Consider the following 16,121-nt stretch of genomic DNA (forward strand, 5'->3'; position numbering starts at 1 on the left):
AAATCACACAAAGTCCACCACCTCAATTTTGGGATGATTCATTGTCTATTCAGGTGTTCCACAGATGCAGGGTACATCAAGTTGATTGTGGAGATTTAATCCGCTGCTCCTGAGGCTGCTGGGAGAAATTTCCCTTTCTCTTCTTTGTGCGCACAGCTCCCGGGGTTCAGCTTTGGATTTAGCCCCACCTCTGCGTGTAGGTCCCCTGAGGTTGTCTGTTCTTTCCTCAGACAGGACAGGGTTAAAGGAGCAACTGATTAGGGGGCTCTAGCTCACTCAGGCCGGGGAGTGCGGGGGTGGATATGGAATGCAGGGCGAGCCTGCTGCAGCAGAGGCCAGCATGACGTTGCAACAGCCTGAGGCCTGCCATGTGTTCTCCCGGGGAAGTTGTCCCTGGATCACGGGACCCTGGCAGTGGTGGGCTGCACAGGCTCCTGGGAGGGGAGGTGTGGATAGTGACCTGTGCTTGCACACAGGCTTCTTGGTGGCTGCAGTAGCAGCCTTAGCATTTCATGCTCGTCTCTGGGGTCTGTGCTGATAGCCGCGGCGTGCGCCCGTCTCTGGAGCTCGTTTACGTGGTGCTCTGAATCTCCTCTCCTCGCTCACCCGAAACAGTAGTCTCTTGCCTCTTAGGCAGGTCCAGACTTTTTCCCGGACTCACTCCCGGCTAGCTGTGGTGCACTAGTCCCCTTCAGGCTGTCTTTATGCAGCCAACCCCAGTCCTCTCCCTGGGATCTGACCTCTGAAGCCCGAGCCTCAGCTCCCAGCCCCCGCCTGCCCCGTCAGGTGAGCAGACAGGCCTCTCGGGCTGGTGAGTGCTGGTCGGCACCGATTCTCTGTGCGGGAATCTCTCCGCTTTGTCCTCTGCACCCCTGTTGCTGTGCTCTCCTCTGTGGCTCCGAAGCTTCCCCCCGCCGCTACCCGCAGTCTCTGCCGCAAAGGGGCTTCTAGTGTGTGGAAACCTTTCCTCCTTCACAGCTCCCTCCCAGAGGTGCAGGTCCCATCACTATTCTTTTGTCTCTGTTTATTCTTTTTTCTTTTGCCCTACCCAGGTACGTGGGGAGTTTCTTGCCTTTTGGGAAGTCTGAGGTCTTCTGCCAGCATTCAGTAGGTGTTCTGTAGGAGTTGTTCCACATGTAGATGTATTTTTGATGTATTTGTGGGGAGGAAGGTGATCTCCACGTCTTACTCCTCCGCCATCTTGAAGGTCTTTTAAGTGCTTTAAATTTGTTGTGTACGTGACCTAATGCCACTTTTCTATGCAGCAATCAATGGCTTAAGCATTTGTTTGAACATCTTGTGGGCTAAGCCTTGGAAAAATACTTTAAAGGATGACTTTGTAATATGGGACATATAGTATTAATAAACTAACCTTTTACAAAGAACATTCCTGACACCATTACTTTTGACATCAAATTAAAATACATTTAATAATGGATTACTACAGATGGCATTAGTAAGGCTAAATATATGTATGGTTATATTACCTATATATGTATGTATATATTTGTGTATAAATGTATGTGTGTGTGTATACATATATATATAGTAAAAAGGCAGATCCACATAAGGGATTTGTGTAAGAAAAAAATATTTTAAAAATTAGAGTTGTTCATGAATGGATTGGACAGCCTTCTAAGGTAACGAGCTCCCTGTCAGTGGAAATGTTCTAATGGAGATTTGATAAATCTCAATCTGAAACATCACAGCGGTGGCACCTACATTGTGTGGGATATGAGATGAGATAAACAGTTATTTTCCAAAATAATAATAGGTATTATTTCTTGAATATTAACTACATGTTAGGCCCTGCACTAAATTTTTACACCCACTTTCTACCTGAGGAATAGATATTTTTATCCTCAGTAAGTAGATGAAGAAAATGAAGCCTAGAGAGGTTAAGTAACTAGCCCAAAGTGATAAGTATCAGAGCCAGCATTTGAATTCATGTCAGTAGAACTTCAGTTATGCTGTGCTGCTTCCCAACTTAATAATCAGTGCCTTAATAGGGCACTGATTCTACATGCCCTGTGTAATTAAGACCAGTTTTTGAGGTGAGAGATGAGCACTTTATATTTTTTCATCTGTTATAAGAAATTTTAAATAGTTGACATAGTATGGTTAATATTAACTTGCTTTATTTCAAAAGATGCAAAGAATAAGAAAAATTCAACAACTAACGACAATATGAGGGAAACTAGAGAGAGGCATCAAAATTCCTCATAGCAGAATGGAGAATAAATATTGTTGAGTGAATGAGTGACTTTGATATTTTGTCCTAGCTCTTTAAAAATATCCCCAAATAATTCTTATGGTTTCATATTCCAAACAAATTCAAACTGGCCTATAATTTTTGCTCAGATCTCCATCCCTTGCTATGCCACTATCTTGTCCTTCACTTTGGTTTCTGACCTTGACACAGATTATGAAGGTTTATAGATTCCTACATTCTTATATACAATAATTGACCTTCTTTCATTCTTAGACTCTGCTCTTGACCCTGTATGTTATTTAAAGTTTACCTTTTCATCTCTGGTACTGTGTTATGGACACTTTGTGACACATAAGGACTCTGTTAACTTCAGGTAAAAATATTGAGCTATAAGATTAGCTTTGAATAAAAAGTGGTCATCAATGTCAAGTTTATTGCCTAAGGACTGTAACTGATTTTATTACAGTTTGTTCAAAGAATGTGAAGTGTATAAACAATCCAGGAACTTCTTAGGGAATGTAAATATTGTGTCACGTATATATCAATTTTGATGATGAAAATCAATATTTATGATAAAAAAGGAACAAAGTAGAATTGGAATTTTTCCTAGAATATCTAAGTTGAGCACATGGATTAATTAAATTTACTGCATTATTTAGTGTGAAGCAGTTATATTACTTAATCATATTAACAAAAAAGGAAAAGATAAATTTGCAATTGATATGTTTAAGTGAATAGCCTTCACATTCAGGATTCTGAGATTTTCACCCATAATCATTCAAAACACCTGTCTAGGATATTAAAACTATGTGAACATAGTGAAGCTCATCAAATATATCACCTGTATTCTCCAGCCTCCTTACACTTAGATGAGACGAAGTATATCTGGTTCTGGTCAATGCTCTTGGAGGGGAAGTGATTTTGTCACTTCTGGGCTGAGGCAATAAAATGCCTATGTTAGGTTTTGCATCTCTGTTCCCCTGGCATAGGAATCCAAGCATGTCTTCTGGTCCCACTCTTCTCAAACTTTAATGTGCATACAGATCACTTAGGCATCTTGTCAAAAGGCAGATTATCACTTGGGTCCAAGGTAGAGGCTAAGACTCTGCATTTCTATAAAGTTCCTAATGATATCAGTGATACAGGTCTGCAGAGCACAATTTGAGCAGCAAGACTGTACATAAAACACCTTCAAGATAATAGAACCTTCCCCAGCCAGGGTCCCTGAATGACTGTGTGGAGTAGAGCCTTACACTAGGCATGTAGCATGAGTGTGATATAAATGTTGTATCTGCCACATAGAATATCAAAGACAGTTCCTTTCTGCAGAAACTGACTTCTGTGAGTCAGTAGAGGTATAGAAGCCAAGTATAGACATGTAAATGAAAAAATAAGTAATTCCAGTTCATGGGTTCATAAACTGTAACAAATGTATCATGCTAATGCAAGATGTTAATAATAGGGGAAAATGTGTGTGTGGCAGGGTGAGAGACTATATGGAAAATCTCTGTACTTTCCACTCAATTTTTCTGTAACCCTAAAACTGCTCTAAAAAATAGTCCACTTATTAAATTTTTAAAATTAAAACCCGTTTTTCCATCTCTCCCCCACTCCAAAAAATAAAAAAAATTAATAAAAGTCAAATGCTAATCAGATAATGGAAGTGAAGAGGAAGAGACAAGTTCAAAGAATGTGGTTTTCTTAGGAAGGCAATAAATTCAGACAATTTAAAGAGCAACATTCAAATTTTCCTGTAGATTAGAATCATTATTCTTAGCTTAATATCTTGTTTTATATATAAAACAAGAGAGATTTGTGTAACTGTCCTTTTATAAGACTAGCTTCCTTCAAAACATTATGAAAATTAAGACAAATAAAAGAAATAAAATTTCAGTTAAAGTTGAAAAGGAGATTACTTTGTTGTGTAAAAGTATATGTAGAAAACACGACTATGGGAACAATTTGGAAATACTTTCATATTTCTGAAAATGCATATTCTAAAAGTTAAGAGCTTCATACTTACAGCAGTAAGTATGCATTCAGGGTATTATGAATTATGAGAGTAATTTATTTTTGAAAATTATTATTATAACAGTGATAGATGTACTTGGAAAAAAGTTATAAAAATGTAGAAAGTATACTTTGAAAACTAAAAGCTTCCTCTACCTTCACATTAATTCCTATTCCCAATTTTATTCTCTAGTTTTTGAAGGTTACACTCCTCTAACACTAAATAATATATTTGTATCTCCATTGATTATTTATCAAAATTAAGGATGAGGAATTTATTATATTTACATTACCTCTCCTTCCCTTCTTCCAAACTTTGTCATTTTTTATATTACTATTTTATTCCTGATTGAATATTTGGAATTTCATATGGTTCAATTTAACCATGAGGGTTGAAGACTCATTTCTATATGAATATATAATTCATATATGTTATCTTTTTTAACTTTAGATTGAATATGGACCATAAACTATTTAAGTTACAGTCTAAACTTGACAATGTATGTTGGTTCCCTATATGTAAAATTAGGAGATTCACACCCCTCATATGTTTCACCTCTTCTTTTTATCCTACACCTCATTGTTTTTTTAACCATGATAATATTTTAACATTGTTCAGATAGATGACATTACCAATCTATTTTATGACTATAACAAAGCCTATGCTATAACTAAATATATTCTGTAGTTTAATTCTAGAACTTAAAATCAAATTAATAGATTTTTTAAATAGAGAAATGCTACCTTTACTCTACAGCATTATCCCCATAAACTATATTACAGCTTGTTTCAAGCATCAGTATAGTTATTATCTCAATTTAGAAATGTAGAAGTTGAAATTTAGAAATGTTAAATAACTTTCTGGTGTTACATAGGTAAGTGGTGGAGCAGAATAAAAACCAAAGCCTATCTCCCTCTAAATTGTATGCTCTTTAACTACTCCATGCACTTAACTATTTACTACTTCAAGAACATGGCTTCTGACACTTTGGTTTGCTTCACTGCTCAACCAGCACAGTACTAAAGTACTGATGATCTCTGAATCCTCTTTCAGTTTTAACAGTGTGTAGCTCTGATTCACTACTTACTGTGGTTAAGAAATAGTTCCTGTTTAAATATTGCTATAGACTAAGCTTGATGCTATGGGACTGAATAGCCCCTTGAAAAGCACAACATCACCACAGTAGGATTTCTTTTTCCTGATGAAACACATAGTCAAAATGTATCACGCTTTTTATAGGCTGTATTTATTGCATGAATATAGCTATAAAATAATTTTTCTTGTTTCTACTTAACTTCCAAATATAAAATCATTTATATTTTCCCCCAAGATGAAGGGTCAGCGATATACTATATATTGAGTATTAAACTTTATAAAAAGGAACACATTAAATCAATGGTCAAACTTTGGACATAATGGACATTTTTGACAATTTTCTATCTTTTAAAACTATCTCCCCTTGATACTTTTTCCATATCATTGAAATTTCAGTGTATATTTCCATTTCAAGATGGAAAACTGAGTAAAATGGCAGTAATAATAAATGAAATGCAATTTTGGTCATAGAGATGGGGGCATGGCATGAGCCAGTTGGGGACTTATCCAATTCCTGAAAAAGTAACAGAAGATAAGACTTTGCCAAATTGTCCATCTTAAAATATATATTTGAATTCTGTGTTCTCTTTATAACATAGCTATGACTGTTTCAATATAAATACACACTTTAAATTACTTTCCATCAGATAGAATTAACAGTCCAAAAGTATGTCATATTATGCTGTGTTTTTTGTCCCAGATCACTCTAGGTACGTTCCAGTTTGAGAAATATATAAATAGAACTAGCATCAAGAACAATTGTTTCACATGCTTAATATTGCTTTACTAAATAATTTTTTAAAGAGTCTATTTCTTAGGATTGCATAGCCTGGCTTTCCTTTCCCTTTCACGTTCCTCAGGGATTCTTTGACAATAGCCTACTCTTTTCCCATGGGCTTCAACAAAGTTGCATTTATAATTTAATTGCCTGCCATCTCACTTTCCAGGGTCTGTTTCCTTTAATATATTTGGTGGAGGAATTTTTTTTTTGTCATACATCTGCCCCTTCTTTTTTCTGCCATAGCTAGTGTTTCTGTTCTTGTCTAGTCTCTATGAGTAACTCTGAACTTCACTGCTTTGTTGCTAATTAGCCCCGGGAACTCTAGGCTAGCCGTCTATCATCTTGTAGCATCATGATGCCCTTGGCGGATGCTGTCTAGATTGCTCTCTCATTTACTGCAGTATCCCCACAGTACAACTAACACAGAGGTATAGAGAGTGTAACAGATTATGATGAAAATGTAGAAATCCTGGGAGAAATTACAATGTAGTTAAAAGAGCACTCTTTATATTGGATACTAACTATAACTTTTCAACTGGCTAAAATAAATTAAATCCATTAAATCCATGGAAGGGTTTCCTCAGCAGAGCCCTTGTGTTTCTCCCTTCCCAGTTATAACTAGCTCCCTACCTACCTAGCTCTCTGTGCCAAAACAAGAAAAAAATTGTGAGACAGTAGCATTATTTTACATTTTTCTCAAATATTTTCTGTTGTCTGCTTTAATAGAAGGCAGCTGGATTCTCATATCTACTTCTGCTTTCAATCTGTTGCAATATTATACAACATGTGGCCTCTGGAAAACTCCACTGAACACTCACAAGAGAATAAAGACTGAAAACACCAAATAATATATTACTATTATTATGGAAATAGATTGGAACTTGCAGATTCCTAAAAGGGTCTTGGGGATACATGAAGGTTCCCTTGAACAGTTTGAGAACTACTGATAGAGAGCATTTAAAACAGTGCCTGTCACAGAGTGAATCTAATTGTAAGAATTAGCTATTATTATTAACTTTATTTCTAAAGCTAATAAAAGTACCTTAGCTTCTATCAGTCCACATTTTCAGTGCCCCCTGCCTGTATCAATTCTATTTCCTTTGCCTCCCTGGTTTCTCTATTTTAGCCTCTTTCTTTGGCTCTCCTTTTCAGTCTAGCTTTTCAAAATTGGAGACTTTCTTTTGAGCTATTCTTTGTTGGATTTTGGTTGCCCTTTGAATGTTACATCTGTTACATACTCACTCTGGTAAATATGTGTACGAGGCACCTGGCCTTGCACTCCATTATCCTACCCCTGGGTATTCAGACAGGCCTACCTTTCACCTGGTCTTCCACCTAAGGGAGGAAACCCTGACCAAGAAGTAGGTCTAGATACGTCACCTAAATGAAAACTCTGAAGCACAGATTAGGAGCTATAGTGGACCCAGATGAAGACAAGTACTTTGCCCAGGGTTGATATACTGCCTCTATAGTCTGATACAAGGGCTGAGATAGGACCAGGTGGTTAAGAAATGGAGGAGGGAAAGGGAAAATAGGCAAGAAGAAATTGAAATGCTCAATATATTATGGAATAAGAGGAAATGAATAATAATTAATTATTCATGACCTAGGATTAGGCAAAGCTTTCTCTGACATGACACCAAATGCATGATCCATGAAATTAAAAGAATAAATTGAACTCCATAGAAATTAAAACAAACAAACAAACAAAAAAAACGATTGGTCTGCAAAAGATCCTGTTAAGAGTGTGAAAAGGCAAAGAGGATGAAAAGTTGATCGGCAACTGGGGAAAAAAAAATCTGCAAATCACCTATCAGGCAAATTGCTTGCATATGGAATATATAATGAGGTCTACAAGCGCAATAGTAAGAAGACAATTCAATTAGAAAATGGATGAAGTAACTGAACAGACACTTCATCAAAGAAGATATATGGATGGCAGATAATCACATGAAAAGATGTTCAACACTGCTTGCCTTTAGGGAAACAAAAATTAGAATCACTGTGAGCTGTCACTACACACCTGTAAGAACAGGTAAAATAAAAAATACCGATAGTGCCAAATGCTGGCAAAGGCACAGAAAAACTGTATCTCTTGTACATTGCTGGTGAAAACAAAAAAGAGTAAGGTAGTTTCCTAAAAACGTACTATATGACCTAGCACTTTCCTCCCTCCTTCTCCCCTCCCACTTCCTACCTCTTTTCCTTCCCTCCCTCCCTCCTTTCCTTCCCCATCCTCCCTTTCTTTCCTCTCCTCTACTCTCTTCTCCCTTCCTTTCTAATCAAGATTCATCCATCAGTCTTGGTTACTCTGTCTTGGGCAGATAGTTATTAAGTAACTCTAATACATACTTAAGTTCTTTTAAATAGGCATATATTCAGCATGTATCAAAAAGAGGTTGGCTTCAAGTAACAGAATTATTTACTCATGTAAACATAAGTCTAAATGGCAGACAACTATTAGTATCAGCAAAAATTCAATGGCTTTAGCTCCATTTCTCTGTGGTCCTTTGGTTGTCCATTAGGTTTCCCTATGGCTTTATCACCATACCCCATGGTGCTAAGAGGAGGAAACAGAGTTGCTTAGATAAACTCTCTAAAGAGTGAGAAAGTACCCTTTCTAGAAGAACTCAGGAAACCTAGCCTTGGGTCTTAATGTTCTAGAACGAGTCACATATCCGTTTCTCAATCAGTGCCTTTGCACAGGAAATTTCCAAGTCTGTACATCCTTAAACCAAACACTTTATCAAGGCCTATGAGATTATCCTGACTGCCTTCAGTGAATCGGAGCTTACCTCTGGACCTGGGAGTCAATCCCTCAAGCTGCATATTTACTAATGGTGGGCAAACTTGATAAGGATGTAGATAAGAAAACCACAATGTCAGTTGTACAACATGTAAATCTTTTCTTGTGCACATTTTTAGAGGAAGCAAAGCCATTATATCAATCATGTAAACTATATTTTAGAAGATGACAAAAATATTTAACCTTGCCCTACAAGCTGATATTCTATTAAAATACTACATTTGCTTATATCAAGCCAAGAAAAGTCACGTCAGAGAACAAATGTGAAACATTCACCCATTTGTGAATTTTGTAATATCTGTGCTATCCACCAGGTAGCGCTTAATGTTTTTGGCAATTGAGATGTCATCTTTATGGTAATACGTATAATATATTTTTGCAGTAAGTACAATTTCTGGCTGAGCTATGCATCTAGAGTCATTATTGACTGATGATAAAAAAAGATTGCTTTGTAATAATAAGGCTCATTGCCTTATTGGTTTCTCTTTTCTTCAGGTCATAATAAATGTGCTTAAAGACATGGGGCCAAATTTTGCGTAGATTTCAGTTCTGGCATAAAGTTTGACTAAAGACTTTTTCCTTTCACTAACTAGCCTTATTTAGTGACCCAGGTCATCCTTGCTTTGTAATTCAATGTCAAGACACAGATTTCCCAGTGGGTAAGATAACAAATCAAACAAAAGTAGACTTGAGACAGCAAGCTGGGTGAACAAACCTGTCTTGACTAGTGGTACCTTCCAGAAGATTAACTACCTGCCTTATCTTTTCAGTCTGTCTACTTTCCCCTGGATTTGGGCCAGTTTGAGTCTTTTAATATTCTCTCTGTCGAGGTGCCTGAGGACTAGTGACAAAAGCTCTGCTCTCTAAAGATCCCTGCAGTAACTGTGCATACGTACATACACAATACATTTTGAGTGAGACTTAATATATTTAGAACAGAAATCTTGGAGTTGCTCCAAGGGAATCATGGAAAGGAAATGGAATCTTTCTCCCTGTGACTGTCAACATTTTCAGCATGGTCACCTCCCTTCCGTGTTAGCATCTGTTTTCACCTTACCTCCTGCTTGTCTCATTTTCCACTCTGTCATTACTTCTTCAGTCAGCCTCTCAACTCTGAAAAGAAAGACCATAAATCTAAATGAATAACATTTTTTTTTTACAAATTCCAGTATTCTATATTAGTGATTCATTCTATCAGTATTTATTGAGCACTTCTATATGCAAGGCTGGGGAAGGTGTTTTAGAAGATACAAAAACGAGACATAAAATTTCAAAAAGCTTAGCTAGGTATGGCTTATTTCAGGCTGAAAAATAAATGCCATGTGAAAGGAATAGATAAAGCACTACGGCTGCTTAGATGAGTGAGAGTGAACACCTACATGGGGAGATAATGGTACAGAAATACATCCTATATGATCTAGGGCTGGGTTGGGGAAACAACTTCTTGCCCCTAAATATTTTTTCCATCTACTGTTTGAGGCTCAATGTGTATTGTGCCACACAATTATCACTCTTTAATTATAGGTTTGATCTTGACTCAACTACTCATTAACACTTAAATCATTCTACCTCAGGGCAAACAACTGGGTGAGTATTACTTAAGCCCACTGTTTTATTCCTTCTCTCTGGCTCTCAGCAAATAAACTCTTGAAACTGCTGCTCCAGTGTTACCCTCTCTGCTTTAGAAATATCTTTAATGGAGTAGTTTCTTCTTCCTTTATGTTCTTATAGCATCCTACATATTTCTCTATTACAGAATATAAAGTATTTTACTATAGTTACCTATTTATACATTTCTCTTCCTTATTAGATGGTGAGTCCTTCAGGCCAGGGACGAGATACTAAACTAGATACTAAAAAATACTATGTACACTATAAAATATAATAGTAATTACTCACAATTGTAAATATCAGAAAAAATTTTAAATTTATTCTTTATACTATATATTGCTAACATATGATTGTAACTAATGGATTTTTATGCCAAAAGATGTTGAAAATATAGAAATAAAAAAGAAGTAAATAAAAAACCACCAATAATTGTATAACAGAGATGATATTATTTACATATAGATACATATCTACCCAAATTTATATGTGAGGACTCTCACATAGACTCCTGTCATCATGCTGTGTATGTGATGTACCACTTTCACTTTTTCTGCTAAAAGCTTTACTGTGATCTTTTTCCAAAGCCACTGAATATTTTTAAAAGATAAAAAGAATCCTAATGAATGCACATTGGTGTACCTCATAGATGTGCCATCGTTTATTTAGACATTTAAGTAGTTTCCAATTTTTCACAGTATTCAAAAATACTTTGATGATCATTTATTAATTAAAATGTGCTAGACATACTGTTAGCTAAGTACTCTTCTAGACACTGAAATTTATGTGCACAGAACTTTGTATACATTTTGATTATTTTTGTAGCATAAATCAACAGAATTAATGTTATAGGCTGAAGGTCATGCTGACATTTTAGGAGGTTGATACTCCTCTAGAAATGTAATAGTTTGTGCTTCCATAGTGATATATAAGCAGCTCCTCTCCTTACTTGGGCAATTTTTTTTTCTTTTTTTTTTTCCAGTACGGGTTAGATTACGGGTTAGTGTTAGGGTATGAGTTAGGATTAGGGTACGTGTTAGGGTACGGTTTAGGGTTGGTGTTAGGGTTAGGGTACGGGATAGGGTTAGGGTACAGTTTAGGGTATGGCTATGGGTTAGGGTTAGGGTACGTGTTAGGGTACGGGTTAGTGTTAGCGTACGGGTTAGGTTTATGGTAAGGGTTAGGGTTAGGGAATGGGTAGAGTTTAGGGTACAGGTTAGGGTACAGCTATGAGTTAGGGTTAGGGTAAGGGTTTGGGTTCGTGTACGGGAGAGAGTTAGGGTACGTGATAGGGTTAGTGTATGGGTTAGGGTTAGTGTACTTGGGCAATTTTAAGTCAAAATATAATGTTATACTCATTATTTGTGATGGAGGTAGCAATAAGGGTAAGAATTGGGAAAGAATAAAGTAATTTAAGAGTTGGGAAAATAAGACTGTTGTGAAGAGTATTATTTCAAGTTGCAGTTTTATTTGGTTAACCAAAAGTATGAGCACTTTTCTCGAGCTATTTTTGTTTCTTTTTGCCAGATTTTTTTTCTTACTTGTTTTTAAAAATGACCAAGATAGAGTTATGTGTCATAATCTCATACTCATGGTTATGTCCCTTTCTCATTATGTTTTTTCTCATTACAAAGTATACTATTAATCATCATGTATAATCCTGATAGTATTTAGAGGGTATTTTAAAATTCAGTTAGAACACTTGCTTCTTCGTCTATTTCTCCAAGGCGTTTCTAGGTTCCACCCATAGTATGGTTCAATAATCAGAAATAGAATCCCCTTCCAAATGAGGTAAAAGATTTAGGTAATTTGCTGCTTAAAAATACAAGGACAAATTTGGCATTGAACCAAATTGAGGTAGGGACTATACCTCCTTTTCCTCATTTTTTTTCTCTCAGTACTGGAAGAGAAACTTGGGAAGCTATACTTAGGGACTAAAAGTTACATGAAAGCCTCTCCTTCAGGGAAGGCTTGAAAGAAACATCCCTTGAAATTTTTCTCTCTCCCTCTTCCTGTATTTTTAGTTACTTCAGGGCTCTGAACCGGGACCAAGGCCTGGGGATTCAGTCATGACTGTGATCACGTTTGTCAAAGGTCTGTCTTGTGTCAGTCTCTTCAAAGAACTAGTGTATTTATCCATTGTATTGCTTTTTTACTTGTCAGTACATTAATTTAAGCCTATACCTTTATTTTACTTTTCTTCTTGTTTTGAATTAAATTCTTAGTAGATTTCCTCCATACCTTTTATTTTAAATAATATAAACAGAATTTAAAAATTTTTTCTCTAAGCACGCCCTGGCCATATTCATTAATTTTTATGTATTATATATTATATTATTTTAATTATATTCTAAATTATCTGTATTTGCCACCAACAGACAACCCAAGAGTTCACCAACCTAAGTTTAGTTCACCAACCCAAGAGTTTAGGGATTTTTTTTTCTTTAAGGTTAGATTTTTAGGTTTCCAATTTGCCTGATGTGTATGTGTTTATGTGCAATTCTGTTAATTGCCTGATGTATTAAATTATTGTCAGAAAATGTGATTATCATAATTTCCAATTAGGGAATTTGTCCATGTTTTCTTTGTAATCTGTGGTGTGACTAACTTTTAAAAATACTTCTTGGACATTTGAAAATAACTTTTGTTCTTCACTGGTAGGGATCAGTGTTTGGCCTATGATTTGCATATTTAAAAATTTTTTTTATTTTTATGTATTTCAGTATTCCATTTCTTGTCAATTGAAGATGTAGACTATTAGGTGTCCATTAGGGCATGCCTTCTATTAATATAAAACAGCTGTAAATCGTTTAATATTTTGGAGTCCTGACTTGTACCTTGTATAAAGATGATGATCTGGGAGGTTTGGGCATTAATTAGGTGGAGTAATTGCGGTGCACACAATGTCCCTGAGAGCTGGCAGAACAGGCAGGTAGGGCAAAGACCACGGAGAGTCCCACAAAAGTATTGCTTTGCTAGGTTGACTCTTTAGTATATTCCAAAAGTGATAGGCCTCATGAGGTAATAAAAGGAATTGGGCCAAAAGTCTGCTCTTGAGGCATCTTCTGATGGAATTTTAATGGAGAATCTTAAAAGAAGTCATTATTTTGTCAAATTTTTGCAGCAAGAAAAGAATTAACATTTTCTATCGCAGTTCTCTCCTCACATTATCTCAAGCTTTCTTCACTATTAGGACTATATATATTTTTAGAAACTCCCAATTTTCTTCCCTATAATTTCCCCACTTTTTTTTGTATCTCACAACTACTCAAATGCCTTTTCTTTCTAGAACCCCAAACCTTCTCATCTCCTACAATTATAATATCCTCTTCCATGTGTTCATTGCCAATTTCTCAAAAGACCACCAGAAAAACCTGATTACACAAAGATGTACTGCAGTAAGGGAAACTATCACTGTCAAAATTTTGGCAATAATGTCTGAAAATGGGGAAATTAGGAAAAGGTATCTGTTGGGATTCAGCACCTGGGATGTGTCCGTGTAAGATGGATCTGACAAGGAGGGAGACTTATCTGGACTAGACAAAGTGTATGATATAATAGCTTTGGATTGGTGGACAAAATGAGAGTCTCGAAATTAGTCTTGGTGAAAAAGCTGTCTGGTTGGGTCACAGTCTTAACTTCCAGAACAGTGTTTCATATAGGTTACTTTGCTTAGTCTTTCATTCACAGGAATGAAAAAGTATGCCTCTGGCCCTAGTATTGTTTAACCCAGAAATAGGGTATTATGCTGGTTTTAGTTCTCACCACTCCCTATTTAAAATGCCACCACCGGGAATTCCCTTTGGAGGTTTAGTGGTTAGAAGTTAGTGCTTTCACTACTGTGGCCTGGGTTCAATCCCTGGTTGGGGAACTAAGATCCTGCAAGTGTGGCACGGCCAAAAAAATAAATTAAAAAATAAATAATAAAATAAAATAAAAAGCCACCACCAACTTTCTTTCTATTACCATCATCTCCTTTTTTTCTCTAAGAACCTCTCATCTTCGTTTGCTCTCAAGATCTTTTCAACTCCTCTTTCTCTACACCACCTTTAATGTCCCCTTGCCCTCAGGAACACTAAAACAGTTTAGGACAGAAAGAGATCTTATGAGTGAGGGCACTATTTCTAGTCTCAGAAATTGCAAAAATAGTCCCACAAGTTGCCAAAATCATTCACTTTCCTTCTGACTACACTTCTTAATCTGTTACTCTTCTCCCACGTTCTTATTTTTTTCCCCCCTGCTCCTACTCACTACTGTATTCTTTGGATGTGAATTCCAACACCCCACCTGCCCCAAACCACCCACAGAAAAATGATTGGCAACCAGGCAAGAGGAGAAAGTAAAATATTGATTCCAAATAGAGTCATGAATAGTAAGCATCCTGGAAGCTTTTTTAAAAAACTATTTTTTTTTTCATGATGAATAGCCATTTCCCTGTTTTATCTTTTGGTTTTTCTTGGAGGTGATATATGAAAGTACTTGGAAAGACTTCTTTTTATAAAAGGAGAAGAAAAGGCCAAAATATAAACTAATCGCTGAAAGAATAGCACTGAGGTTGTACTGAAACAGATTACAATATCATTGTCCTGGTTTTATTCATGCATTTTTCCAGGAAGGTGTAGAGGGAAAGCAGTAAAGTGGAGAGCCATTGCTTTATCCTTACTATTCTAACATGCTTCTCTCATTTATTTTTTATTTTTAAATTTAATTTAATTAAAAAAGTATAATTGACATATACTACTATTAGTTTCAGGGGCACAACCTAATGATTCAATATTTATATATATTGTGAAATGATCACCACAATAAATCTATTTAACGTTCATCACTATACATAGTTACAAAATATTTTTTCTTCTAATGAGAACTTTTAAGCTCTATTCTTTAGCAACTTTCAAATATATAATACAGCATTATTAACTATAGTCACCATGCTGCACATTACATCATCAGGACTTATTTATTTTATAACTGTCAGTTTGTCCCTTTTGACCACCTTCACCCATATCACCCACCCTTCACACCTTGCATCTGGCAACTACCAACTTGTTCTCTGTATCTATGAGTTTGTTTGTTAGATTCGACATAAGTGAGGTCATTTTCTCTTAATGTAGGCATTTATCGCTATAAACTTCCCTCGTAGCACTGCTTATGCTTCACCTCGTAAGTTTTGATATGTTGTGTTTTCATTTTCACTTGTTTCAAGATATTTTTGAATTTGCCATTGATTTCGTCTTTGACCCACTGGTTTCCAGGAGTGTGTTAATTTCCACATATTTGACCGTTGTCGTTGGAAAAGGTACTTCATATGATTTCAGTCTTTTAAAATTTTTTTTTTTTTTTTTTTTTTTTTGCGGTATGCGGGCCTCTCACTGTTGTGGCCTCTCCCGTTGCGGAGCACAGGCTCCGGACGCACAGGCTCAGCGGCCATGGCGCACAGGCCCAGCCGCTCCGTGGCATGTAGGATCCTCTCAGACTGGGGCACGAAACCGTGTTCCCTGCATCGGCAGGCGGACTCTCAATTACTGCACCACCAGGGAAGCTCCAGTCTTTTAAAATTTGCTTATACTTGTTTTGAACCCAATATCTGATCCATCCTGGAGAATGT

The 16,121-nt window shown here is 36.4% G+C and overlaps 1 protein-coding gene across 8 annotated transcripts in view; it reads right to left on the reverse strand.

Annotated features, from left to right (window-relative positions):
• IMMP2L (inner mitochondrial membrane peptidase subunit 2) overlaps positions 1-16,121 on the reverse strand; it is a 969,308-nt gene that overhangs the window by 12,145 nt on the left and 941,042 nt on the right. For 7 of the 8 annotated variants that reach the window (XM_079932149.1, XM_079932144.1, XM_079932147.1 and 4 more), the window contains one exon: positions 9,221-10,018. The gene's annotated coding sequence lies outside the window, so the exon portion shown is untranslated. Of the gene's footprint in view, positions 1-9,220; positions 10,019-16,121 lie in introns of those variants that run through there. The other variant, XM_079932145.1, reaches the window with a different exon arrangement.

The sequence above is a fragment of the Stenella coeruleoalba genome (genome assembly GCF_951394435.1).
Source record: "Stenella coeruleoalba genome assembly, chromosome: 9".
Classification (NCBI taxonomy): domain Eukaryota; kingdom Metazoa; phylum Chordata; class Mammalia; order Artiodactyla; family Delphinidae; genus Stenella; species Stenella coeruleoalba.